At 33.9% G+C, this 13,746-nt stretch overlaps 1 long non-coding RNA gene across 1 annotated transcript in view; it reads left to right on the top strand.

Moving 5' to 3' along the window:
- Positions 1 to 13,537, top strand: part of LOC131394881 (uncharacterized) — a 135,217-nt gene extending 121,680 nt beyond the window's left edge. Inside the window, exons 2-3 of the long non-coding RNA XR_009216242.1 lie at positions 13,152 to 13,189; positions 13,307 to 13,537. This is a non-coding gene — a long non-coding RNA (uncharacterized LOC131394881). The remainder of the gene's footprint in view (positions 1 to 13,151; positions 13,190 to 13,306) is intronic.
- The last annotated feature ends 209 nt before the right edge of the window (positions 13,538 to 13,746 follow it).

Raw genomic sequence — 13,746 nt, 5'->3', positions numbered from 1 at the left:
CATGGACATCTTTGGGGTCTATTATTCTGTCTACCCCATTAACTTTCAACATAACCTTACACACACACACACACACACACACACACACACACAAAGTATTGCAAGTAACTGTATATTAGGATAACACAAATAATTATGTTAATGTTGATAATACCCAAAATTACCAGCATAACAAAAAATATCACAAAATTTAAGTAAAATAGCTGAAATATAATTCTTTTTGGAAAGGTAAGTACAGTGGTACCTTGGTATCTGTGGGGTGTTGTTTCCAGGACCCCCTGCAGATACCAAAATCCGTGCCCTTGGTATCTGCAGTTGCAGAGGGCCAACTGTATGAGCCCATAATGTATTTTATCTTAAAAAAAAGGGACTAGTTATTCTAGTTCTATTCAGTGAAAAGAACTAGAAACAAAGACTGAAAAGTTCACAATGAGCACTTGTAGCATCAGATGTAACTTGTAACTAAAAGGAAACAAAACTCGTTGAGAGGGACGTGATCGATCTCAAATTTGGGACAGGAGTTTCATAAGATGAGCCTGGAATAACTTGTCATGCAGAAACTAATACAGATAAAAAAGACTACGAGGATCATGTCAAAATGACCTAAATTCCAACCTGAAATGTTTCTTAGTAGCCAAAGACAGGATACTTGGGCATCAATAAAAATAATAACTTCAGTGATATGAAGTATATCAAATATGTCAAAATTCATTAATTGTTTCTCTTTGTAAGATGCCTGGGAAGATGAGAAAAGGGAGTATTTTCAGTCTCATGGGGCTAAAGAAAAATAAACTGGAATTCAGGACTCCCAAGGCAGCAAGTACTTAAGAATTTAACATCTTCTAATTCTGAAAGGCACTGAATAACAAAGATACTCTTTTTTTAAACCTCCAGTTCCTACATGAATAGTACCTCATGTAAACCAAATAATTGATGAGGGAAAGTTTAAGTTTCTCTAAAGATATGTTCCAACTAAATGTGAAGTATAAATGATTCCGAATATCACTATTTTGCCAACATCTAATAGAATAATTAATCTAGGTAATGATTATCAAGGTCCATCAATATCAAAAAAGGGAGATATGTAGATGTTATGTGTCACCTTGTAGAAATACATGACTCTGCCAATAAACATTCTTTTTCCAAAATGGAAGCTGAGCAATATCAAGATGCTAGTTGATTCCCAAACGGCCAATAAACAGATGAGAAATGTCTCAATCTTAATAGTCAGAAAAATTTAAAATAAACCCAAATTAGATAGCAGTACAGACACTCAAGGTTGGGTAACAGTAAAAAGGCTGATAATCTGATAATGCCGTCTTTTGGCAAGAATGAGAATTAATTTGAACTCTCAATATACTGCTGGTAGGAATGAAAATATGTATAACTACTTTGGAAAATGTGTGGAGCTATCTGCTAAAGTTGAAAATGCAAATACTTTATGACCAACACTTTCACTCTTCGGAAGAAAGCCAACATAAATATGGAAATATTTGGACCAAAGGATATATTCATGTATTTTCTTAGTAGGAATAGTTATAATAGCCAAATCCTGGAAACAACTAAAAGATCTATCAATATTAGAATAATAGATAAATTATAATACAAAGTTTTCAGTGGAGTACTGTTTAGAAAAGAGACTCAACAGACTATACTGTGCACAACAATGTGCATAAATCTCATGACGAACCTGGTTTTGAGTGAAATAAACAAGACACAAAACAATATATATTTTGTGATGCTATAAAGATAAATTTAAAATTAAAAAACAGGGGGTACACATCTCTGGCATTAGAAGTCAGGAGGGTGGTTACCTTTGGGGAGGAGAAGAGATGTCACTAAGAGAGCTATGAGGGGGCTTCTAGGGATGTGGTAATGTGTTTCTTGAACAGAATGGCGGTTTCATAGATGTATTCAATTTGTATAAAGTAATCAACCTATACTCTTCTGATCTATCTTCTTTTCCGAATTAATTTTATATTACAATAACAAAATTTATTTTAAAAACCACTTCAAATCAGCGCTCGTCTTGTAGAATTCTTAGAGTTTTCAAGACAGTTTCTGTGATTGCAAAAGCTTCAGGATGTAGGGCCAGAATAAAAAATAAGAAACATACCTAAATTCAATGTTTGTTCCTTATTTTGATTCTGATTCAAATAAGCAAACTATTTAATTAAAATCTAAGAAATTTTCAATTTTATATTTATGATAAGTGTACTATGATATGTGTTAATAAATGAGTTTTTATGTTTTAGAGATTTATATTGACATATTTATGTTTGAAATTATATGATGCACAGAATTTGCTTCCAAATAATCCAGTGTGTGTGGGCAACAGAGGTGAGGGGAAAGCTGTGTGGTTATAGATGAAACAAGTTTGGCCACGAGTTGATAATTGTTGAATTTGTGGGTTCATTATACTAATAATGATATGTTTTAAAGTATAATTAAGCACAATTATAATTTTCACTTCAAAGTTTTTTAAAAACTTGTAAAATGTTAAAATATAATAGGAAAAATATTAAATATAGTTCATAAAAATAGGCTTATAAAGTATGAATACAGTATTCATAAGTAATATAAATAATTTCTTTGTTTAAAAAGACATCACTTTAAGGTATTGCTAAAATTTTTTTTTTTGAATGTACCTATATTTTTCAGGAAAATAGAGACTTCCAAATAACTTATTTTTAGAATAGCTACAATATTTCTAACTTTACACGTTCAGAAAGATTGAAGCCTTTGGATACTAAAAATCTACTATAGCTTGAGGACAAATTAGTTACTTGAAGCAGGCTTTTTAATTCATATTAATTCTTTTACATACATATCCTCCTACATATCCTTTCACATTAACTGAGAAATATCAGCATCCTAAATAGTGAAGCTTTTATGAGGCTTCTAGTTTAATGTTACTGAAATCTCAGTAGTTGCACTGGTCATGCATTGAAGTAAAGTAGAAAGATATCAGTAACCTTTCAATGACAGTTTCATGGAAGGATATGAAGACAGCTGTAGGTTACTTTACTAATAAAAAAGCTTCCTCATTTAATCTGAATTCATAAAGGATCATCAGGAAAATTTCAATAAAACATTTAATGTCAAACTATTTGGAGTAACATATTTTACCAATGTTTTATAACTTTTTATTGCATTTTGCCACCAAAGTTCTTGAGGCTTGCTTCCACTTTTTGTAAAGGAACCTAAAATCCTTTATGTTAAGATTAACACATTTATAATCATTCTATTAAATTGTTTTACAAGTGAAGCAAGGCTATAAAGCTTGCTCCAGAAGACAGAAGATTGTCAGAAGGCAGTAATGTGACATTTAACAACTACGTTTTCTAGTCATCAACTTTTTTGATAGAGTCCGTGGCACAGTTTTAAATTTCCCATCAGTTCAAATACAACTTCAAAGTTGAAGGGGAAAAAAGACACTGTTGCAAAAAAGTGCTCTCTCTTTTCCATTTTGAATGATTCTCTGAAAGATATCAAGCAATGATAGCATCATTTCAAGTTAAAATTGGATATATATATGAATTATCCAAGCATTTGTTTTCTAGTCAATTAACTCTAGATCTAATACACTTTCTTTTGCTCTTTTTTTTTCTTACAACCACCTTGGTTTTCTATGTTATCTGAAGTTAAATAGGGTAAGCATGCCTGTTCATTACATGGATAGATCCTTTTGCTAGAGAGGTAAAACTATTTGCTTTATAATAAACATTCAAGCAAAGTTAATACTATATTGCTATCACAATGAGACTCAAATATATGATATCTTAAAAATTCAATTATTTTTTATTTAACAATTTGAAAGGGACCAGAATAGTCAGCAATACATCTTTGCTTCTTGGTCATTTGTAGCCCTGGTTCTGCCTACCCCAAGGGAAGAAAGGGGTTCAAGATCATGCAGAGAAATTCCAAAAGTATTAAGTACCAGGCCTGAAACCCGTAGATGTTAATACTGATCACATTCCATTCATAAAAATATAATCAGATCTGACCGCAAGGGAGGCTGAGAAATGTGGACCCACTGGGTAGTAGCCTGCTATATTTCTGTTATTATGATAAAGAGAAGAGCAGATGTTTTTTGGAGAGCTCCACTAAAGTTCATAACGATAAGTAGAGGTTGGGTATATTTAATTAAGAGAAATGGGGAAGTTTGAGAAAGTAGAGAGCCAAAGGAACCTACGAGAATATCTTTTTACATAGGGGTTTTAGTTCAGTCCCTGACACAGACTAAATGAATGGCCTTAATTAAGTCACTTTTTGTAGCTTTAAAATAAACAATTTGGGTTAGCCAAGATTTCTCAAACTTTAGTAACCAAAAGGAAAATAAAAGAGTGTGTGTGTGTGTGTGTGTGTGTGTGTGTGTGTGTGTGTCTGGGAACATAGAGATTCTAATAGACTTAGGTGGGTGGGAGAATCTGAGAGTTCATATTTTAACAATATCCTTAAATGTTTCAAATGCATGTAAACCGTTAAGTGACACTTGGAGAAACTCTAAATTTAATGTTCTCTCAAATCCTATTCAACTCCAAAATTTTGAATCCAAATATCCATGAAACTGAGAAACATGATATGTGAAACACACAAAGGATAGACTTTGGAAGTCATGAAGAATGTAAAGAGCAAGCATATTGGAGTTGGGCAAATATTATACCGATATGTGAAAATGAAGAAAGGTAGTTTCCAGAAATAACTACTAACTATAAAGGCTAAGTTGTTAAATTTGTCCATAGTAAAATTATAAACTTTGCTTTATCAAAAGACACAATAAAAATAAAAGACATATATAACAGACGTATAGTGCATAACCAACACGTATAACCAACAAAGGACTAATGTTCTAGATCAATAGATAAATAGATGGATAATAGATAGATAAATAGATATATAGATATATAGATATATAGATAGATAGATAGATGGCCAAAATTTTAATAAGAAAAAAATGTATAATCAAATTGAAAATGGGCAAAATACTTATACCAGCCCCTTAAGAAGAAATCCTTTATGACAAATAGTCAATAAATAATCTCTGATTTCTGGAAGCCATTCTGCCTGGCATCAGTATGCTGCCTCATTTCATTCTCTGTTATTTCCAAATGACCAATAAACCTGTGGAAAGGGACTAAACATTATCAAAAATCAAGGAAATGCAAAATAAAACCAAAGTAAGTTACAATTACATATTCACTAGATTGGCAAAGATTTTAAAGTTTGACAACACCGAATGTTGGCAAAGGGGTAAACCAATAAAACACTTTATACAATGCTGTTGGGAGTATAATATAATATTTAAAAAACTGTTTGGGATTATCCAGAAAAGGTGAAGCTTTGCATTATATGTGACCTAGATATATACCCTAGAGAAATTCTTGCACATTTACACTGAAAGACAAGTACAAAATGTTTATAACAACATTGCTCTAAATAGTCAAAAGTTGGAAGCTTTGCAAAAGTCTATAACACATCCCATTTCTGCCAAAGACATTAACAAACAGATAATAGCCATCCCTATCAATGTAATTTTGGCTGGCACGGTACTAAAAAGAAAGAAAATAATTGAGAGTTGAGAAAATTAATTTTTATATGATTTAGATGATTTGAAATCATGAAAATATTATTGATTAAAAAGAAGAAAAGAGAAATATAAAGTACCACATTTAGATGCAAAATCTATTACATAGTCATAGCATGATCTTGACTTATACACACCTACTGTGAAAAAGGCCTGAAAGTTTTGGCGGGCTACGAGTGTCCATGTAATATAAGCCAACAGTGTATATGATGACAAAAAAGACCTGACTAATAACATTTCAGAATCTCTTAATACAAGCAGAAATTCTCAGATCAAGCAAAATAACAGTCCCATTTTTGTCTCCACTGACTAGTTTATATTTGGAATAGGGGCTTCAGTTAAAAGGACATATTTAATGTTGGGTTGAACTAGAGGTTGAGGACTCTGGAAATGATGACAAACAGGAAATGTCTGAAGGAAAAGAGGATATTTCAGCTAAGGTTAGACACTCAGAAGTCTCCAGAGGCTAGATCACTAAATCTGCTTTCTTGAGGTAGACCAGACAAGTCAGATAAATATGTGAAGTGACTAAATTTAAAACTTACCTATGCTATCTCATGAAAGCAGAGACTTTTTTTTTTTCAATAAGAGAGATGGAACAATTGTTCGGTTGTTACCTAAGAAAACAGAGTTTGGCTTTTATTTTTTCTTTTTACCACTGGAATTATTCAAATGAGAATGAGGTGATCAGATCTGATGCAGGTTTCAGCACTGAAGAAAACGTTTGATTGAATCTTGTATGAGTTACCTTTGCTTATAAAATTCTATGATTTGATTTTCCAAGAAACAAGGTTTTATAAAACTCTTCTTTTTTGGTATAATATCAACTTTTAAAAAAGTCTATGATTATGATTGTGTTGCAAAGAAATGGCATTTTTGAAAAGAGAAAGAATTTTATCTTCCAGTGTTAATTAGAATTATAGCTCCCAGGCTGGCCCGTGGCTTAGCGGTAAAGTGCAGGCGCTCTGCTGCTGGCGGCCCGGGTTCGGATCCTGGGCGCGCACTGACGCACCGCTTCTCCGGCCATGCTGAGGCCGTGTCCCACACACAGCAACTAGAAGGATGTGCAGCTATGACATACAACTATCTACTGGGGCTTTGGGGAGAAAAGGGGAAAAAAAGGAGGAGTGGCAATAGATGTTAGCTCAGAGCCGGTCTTCCTCAGAAAAAAGAGGAGGATTTAGCACGGATGTTAGCTCAGGGCTGATTTTCCTCACAAAAAAAAAAAAAGAATTAAAAAGAAAAAAAGAATTATAGCTCCCATATTAGAAAGATAACAAATGGATGTTGTTAAGCTCTTAAATTTGTTCCAACGTTCCAGACAAAATCTCTACACGTGTATATTCATTTCCTGTCTACATTATGGACTATAGGAACGTAATATCTTCTGCCTGCGTGGGAAGTACAAAAGTACTCATCTAAATTTTGATTTTTAGATTTCAGTTGCTATTTTGCCTGTGGTTAGGGCAATTGCTAAGGCTTGATCCCAAGTGATTCAAATTGTATGCTATTGATAATTGTATCTAAGTGCTCTTAATTTGATTTAAGTGGAGTCTTTAGATGCTTTACTTCTAAACCAAATATAATTGTGATTTAATGTTATTGAATTGAAATTTAGAATCACGTCCTTAGGGATGTGGTCATTTCATCTCTACATTTTGAAGTACTGATTTTAATTTATCTGGAAGGGTTACTTTCCTACTGGAGATGTAGACCATGTCGTTTGTAAGCAGAAACAACTACGTGAGAGAAAAATAACACAATACATAATTACATAGACTTTTTCAACCTTCAACCCTTGTTTCCTATTTATTTTTAAAATGTATAATAATTTTTATTATACTCAGTGAGCACTTACCAATTGCCAGGCATGCATCTAAGGAGTTTGCATGTATTTTGAAGATTTACTTCAAAAATTATTTTGTTCTATTCTTGGACTTTATTTCACCAAGATTTGTTTCTTAAACCTTAGTTATAGATCCAGGTTTGTTTGTTTGTTTATTCTGGCCGCAAAAGCCACAGTCAAGTTTCAGGTTTCTGGTGGAGTTGGACAATGTTACAATGTTATAATGTCGTAAAAGCTTCTTAGTTTACCCAGATGGAGGGGTGGATGTAGAAGGTAGAAAGAGAGTGCTCCTCCTTCTGCTAGATGCAGGCTGTGGGGCCACACTCTCTTAGGGGCCAGGTGGCCAAGGAAGAAACATTCGGGCCCATTGCAGCTTTATTATTAAATGGGTGAGCCTCTATTGCTACTGCAACGCCTTGGATATTCTGGGCACACATATGTAAACATGCTCTAAACAGATTGCCCTTCATTATGAGACAGTTTTATGCCCTAAGAAGAAGGTACGTAAATTCAGGACTGCAGAGGTGAGTAGAGAACGGAAAGTATGAAGATATCAAGATTTAAGGGCCTGGATAATACCCAAGAATGCAACTGCAAGTAAATTAATGTACACATTTGTCAAAATAAGAGTGAACGGTTAGCCTACAATCTCAATTTTTCTGTAAAATAAAAACTTGAGTGAATTCTGACAGCACTCTAACTTAACGTGGTTTCCTCTCAGCGTTGTTTTTAGTAAATCCTGTGCCTATTAAGCAAAGATTTACAGGTGATCTGTGAAGGGGAATTTGTACTGCCACTCGTTAACAGAAAGTGGAGAGTAAAACAGCGCAAGTCTTAACTTCTTGCATTTATGGTATTGAAACTCTTTTAATGCCATTTTAAATTTGCTTAATTTAATCCCCTGTTAATTTAAAACAACATAAAAGCCAATAGTTTTATTGTCATACTTTCTTTTGTTCTCTGTGGACCTCTCTTTGAATTCATTTCATGGTAGTTTTAAGCAGGCAACACCAGGCTCATCACACTGCACCTCGAGGATCCTACCAATCACTGTGTCACTGGCTGAAATAGGGGCACCTTCCCTTCCCTTATTTTACTTGTGTTCTCTCTTCTTTAAAGGCATAATGAGCACAAAATCAAGTTCTTTTCAAGGCAAGTTACGAAATGCAGTTTGTTGGTGTTCTTCCGCTTTGAGGCATATTATGACTGATCTATGCCCGCTGCCTCGTGGTGAGGTTTGGATTAGGGAGAGGACTGGTAGAGGAAGGGACAAGTCATATGGTCCTCCGTTGCTTCTCCCCGTTCCAAGTGGAAACGTGATTTACAGTTAATCTCCAAGGAGACTTTCCTTGCTAAGGAATGAGTGGCTTCTGTGGAATCTTGGCTGTTTGTAAGCAGTATTCTAAGCAGCATCCCCTGAAGACATAAAACTCTCTGGAATTCATTCCTTATTGTAGGATCCTGATTGCTGCAGGGTCATGTCTACTGAGAATTAATCTGATACAATTAGTTATTTTCTTTTCTAACACTGTTCCTTAAAAGGTATCTTGCAAAAGTGGCCATACTTTTATTCAATCTAGGAGGTGTCTAGTCCTTCAATCAACAATATGTATCTATTAAAATTATAGTAATATTCACAATTCTTATAGATTGCATATTGAGACAGTAAAGAAATTTACATGTATTTTCATATTAATTCATCATAGTAAATGTGTTATTTTTTCATTTTAAAGAATAGGAAAACAGCATGCAGGATTTTTGGCTCTCAGAGATTTTCTTATGTGATCCCTTGACAACAGGCAATCTATCCTACTAATAAACCCAAGACTACTCTATTACCTTCTTCAACAGTGACCTTACAAGGGAAGGCTATCCCTGAGTTAAACTAGGTTTGTAGCTACCTATTCGTCGTAGGATGCAATTTCTAATCTTCTGGAATTCTGTCTGCAATACTTTACGTAGACAGTATTTAAATCTGATGATAAAATATAAGGAAATGATTTACTGTAGGTCACAGATAAAGCTCCTTAATTATGCTAATTCATTCTGCACTTGAACCATCCCTGCAATGTGCACATAGTTAATGGACTCCTCTGCAGAAATATCAGCTCATAAGCTTATTTAAGGGAAAATATAATTAATGCCAAATGAATAACAATAAATAACTGATAAGCTTGGATTCTTTTCTTTTACATTGCATGTCTTTTTGAAAAGTTTTAAACATGGCTTTATATGGGCCAATGATCAGAGTGTGCCATGAGGCAAAAATTATGATTAATCTAATTATTTGTACCTGACATCTTGACAAAAAAATAACTACACAAATGTAGACATAAAATTGAATTCTAGCTCAGCCGTTTGCTGGCTGGATCTTCTTGGGCAAGTTACTTAAAACTTCTGACCCTAATTTATGTCATCTATAAACATTTGTGTTGAGCAATAATACTTAAGTTTCCACGTGAGGATTAAATGATGCAATTATCCTACTTCCTGGTTAGAGTAACAGAGGTTATTTTATTTTCCTCTTAAAGCATTTAATTTACTAAAATGTGAATTAAAATTACCTAAGAGATCTATATGACTAAAATTTAAAAGTGTTAAAAATTCTCCCATAGTTCTATTTACTCTATTTCTATAAATTCTTCTTATAGTGGGTTCTCTGCATAAATTTACAAAGGAGAGCATAAAAATTATTTATCACATAAAATAATAGATGAAAAATCATTATTAAATAGAAATCTGACACAATGTGCTAAGAAGTTAAAAGAAATCACTTGCCATTCTTTGGTGAACCTCAGTCCTTTTAAATATCATACCTCGTGATACCCACATGACTAATTAGCTCACTTACATTAATCCCCAAATGTGCCTACCTTTCCTGGGAAGATTTCCGTGTTCTGGAAATGTGCTTTTTATTAAATATTTTTTGAAGGTTTCTCAGGGGAAGTCATTGACCTCAGTACTTGAGTGTGCTTGTAGCAAAGATTCAACGCAGTCTCTGACCTCAAAGGTGTTCTATAACTTTAGGGAGGAAATCTCTACGTCAAATATATCATATCTAAGTATGATAGAATTTATTGCCCACCTGCTTCAAGCTTTTTTCTAAGTGTTTTACAGAGAGTATCACATTTAATGTTTTAAAAGTCTTTGAAATAGTTACTATTTTTTTTCACTCTCACGTTACAGATGATGTAATTAAGGCATAGAGAGTTTAAACCATTTGTCTGAGGTCACAGTTTGACAGTAGCTGGGATTTGAACCCAGCTGCTAACACTAAGCTCTTGATCTTAACCACTATGTTATCTACTTATCTGTTTCTCCAATGTTACTATAACGTGGTACATGGAAAATGATAAATGAGGACTTCTGACACAGCTCTAAAATTGTAGAGATGACACTCCTGTTGGCTGTACTGAGAAGGTTTGATTTGAAGCAAAATTAGGATATAGATAAATTGCCAGAGCAGCAAAAATACGATGAAATTACCCACAAGAGAGCAGTGCTGCGTGACTAGTTACCATTCATTCATTTATTTGTTTATTCATTCAACAAAGCATTAGTGAACATTTACCATGTGCAAAAGCAGTATATGGTACTAGAGATACAAAATGTTTTAATATAAGACCACTCCCCAATGAAGTTAATACGTAGTAGGGAAGAAAGCGATATAAAGCATAAATTACACATCTAACAAGTGGCAGAGGCTACCCGATCTCAAACAGACACCATCGCTTATGAAAATAAGAGTTGGATGATGAGGAAGACGTTATTAGTAAGTCATTACAAGTATTCAACCATCATCTACTTTTCTTCTTCCTGGGCACAGGAATGATTATTTTCCAGTATCCTTGTAGTTATATGGGGTAATAAGATTAATTCTGTTTTATGGACTATAATCAGAAGTGATGCATATAACATCTGCACCAAAGCACAGAAGAATAGCTGTGAACTCTTGATGGTCCTTCTCCTCTGGCCATGGTGACAAAGACTCAGGTTGTGATGGTAGAGCCTACAAGACCAAAGGAGGCTTGATGGCAGTTGGAGGGCAGTTACCCAGGAAAGTTACACGTCATGAAAATTCCATGAGAATAAAATTACTATACTGAATTGGATTTGGGGGCTGTCTTTTACTGCAGCATAGTTTAGTCAAACCAGACTAATGCAAATGATTACCCTTGTCTTTTTGAAAATTATGCCTGAGTAGAAGCAAAGTGTTGTAAAAAAGACTATAGGACTAAGTGCAACGAGCAAAGGGTCCTAGTCTTCATTTTGCAATAATGATTTGCATATATTTGGGAAAATCTTTTTGGCTCAACTGGTCATCCCTAAAATTAGAATAGGTATTCATTAGATAGGTAAGTTCTCTTTCAGCTCTAATATAATTCATGACTATATTAGATAAATCTTTGAAAATTTTACAATGGTAGGGGTATGAAAAATGTTTTAGAGAGAATGGGCATGAACTTTTCTCTTCAAGATAGTGAAGGACATAAAAGAGAATGATCTAACTTTGATAGTTTCATGCTTTGACAAAAGGAAGTAGATCAAACGGCTTCTTGTATGTGGTGTATCCCTACTCCTTGGTTCAAATGCAACATTAATAGTTGGCTTGAAGTATAAATACTTTTTCTTAAAGCTGTGGAAACTTTTTTCCCTTTAAGATAAATCAAATATACTAAATTAGTTGCTATTCAAAGTATTTGGTAATAGTTTACATTCACTTATTAAACATATGCATAATAGCTTATCATGATCTTCCAGTTAAGCCTTCTTACAACGTGCTTTATAATTTACTTTATAATTTATTAATATGAATAGCTACATTCATTAGATTTTGTTATATTATGAATAGAATTTTATAGATGATACTATACTATGAGTCACCAAAATATTTTATATACTTTAATTCCACAAAGTTCTGTTCAATAACAACCATTATCTTTTCACAAGTATAAAGAATACAGTAAATGTCAAGTAAAATATTTTTCCATAAATGAATTAGCCAAGCTGTGTTCCTCTCCTGGGAAAAGAGAAGACTCACATGTTTCTACTTAGAGAAAAAGACACAATATTCTGTGTGTATCAAAAAGATACGAGTGTAATGGCCATAGAGGAACAAAATTGCAGAGTGACAGGGCTGAGCCCAAGAATGTGGATACAGAGAAAGAAAAATGTCCAGAACTGTGATCTCTTTCCAGCTTCTGGCAGAGATCACCACAAAGCCCCCATCCCCATTTACTCTTCTTCTGTATAAAATGTCTTCAGATCACATCTATAAAGAAATAAATACAGTACATTTATTAAAAGTTTTCTTTATTGTAAGCTGTAACAGAAAGTGTTGTTAGGCATTTCCATAAATAGCCTTGAAGCAATTTAGCTCCTTCTCAAAGACACCAAGGACACCAAGGTTAGCCAGAAATTTTTCCGTCAGGTCTGTAAATGAGTCCTTGCTGTTTGTAATATTTTTTTCAAAGCCTCAAAATAGGAAAGAAAATATTTTGTTCATTACCTAGACATGTCAGTAAATATTATTTCTAACTCACTTATTTTTTATTTTACATTTGACTGTAAATGACAAGTAGTAAGAACTGCATTGCTGTATTCTCACCACGGAATCTTTAAAGGTCATATTTAAAGATTTTCTCTCATGTTCTTCAAGTTGAAAAGTGCTACAAATGATGAGAAATTCTCCATCTGTGTCTCTCTTCATTGAAACAGGCATCCGTCTTCATTCATAGGAAACTGAACCATTGCACGTAAGTTGTGGTGGTAGTGGCGGTGGTGTGTGTGTGTGTGTGTGTGTGTGTGTGTGTGCATGTGGTGCAGGTGGGGCTGTACCAATACAGCTAAATGACTTTTTCTGTTGCTTTCAGAAAGCCAGACAAGGAAAGGACCTGATACTCCACCCAGTTTATATTCTCAAACAGAGACAGCAACCAGACACCTGTCACTCTGCCCGTTCTCAGAAAGCTGAGTGACAAGCCTTTCCAAAAACTAGCTTAATAATAGGTTAACATGTGTCATACCAATCTAACCAATAAATGTTGTTTACATTGCAAACCAATTTAAGCCACAAAGTATCTCCTCTCCTCTCCTGATTTAGAAAGCTTACTTATGAGAGACTCTGATAAGTAGAATTTGAATGACCTTAATGCTGTTGTCATAAATTATATGGATTTGTCAGTGTAATAATTTGAAGGACACACCTAAAGCAACGCATTATTTAAATAAACAAAGACCTGAAGTGAAAGCCAAAGGCTTGAATGTGTTCAGCAAATTTTGAGATTGTTGTTAGGCATCTACATGGCTAGCT

The sequence above is a fragment of the Diceros bicornis genome, chromosome 1 (genome assembly GCF_020826845.1).
Source record: "Diceros bicornis minor isolate mBicDic1 chromosome 1, mDicBic1.mat.cur, whole genome shotgun sequence".
NCBI classification, from domain to species: Eukaryota; Metazoa; Chordata; class Mammalia; order Perissodactyla; family Rhinocerotidae; genus Diceros; species Diceros bicornis.
Note: the sequence above shows the minus strand (reverse complement) of the source record. Positions and strands in the feature narration are given on the sequence as shown.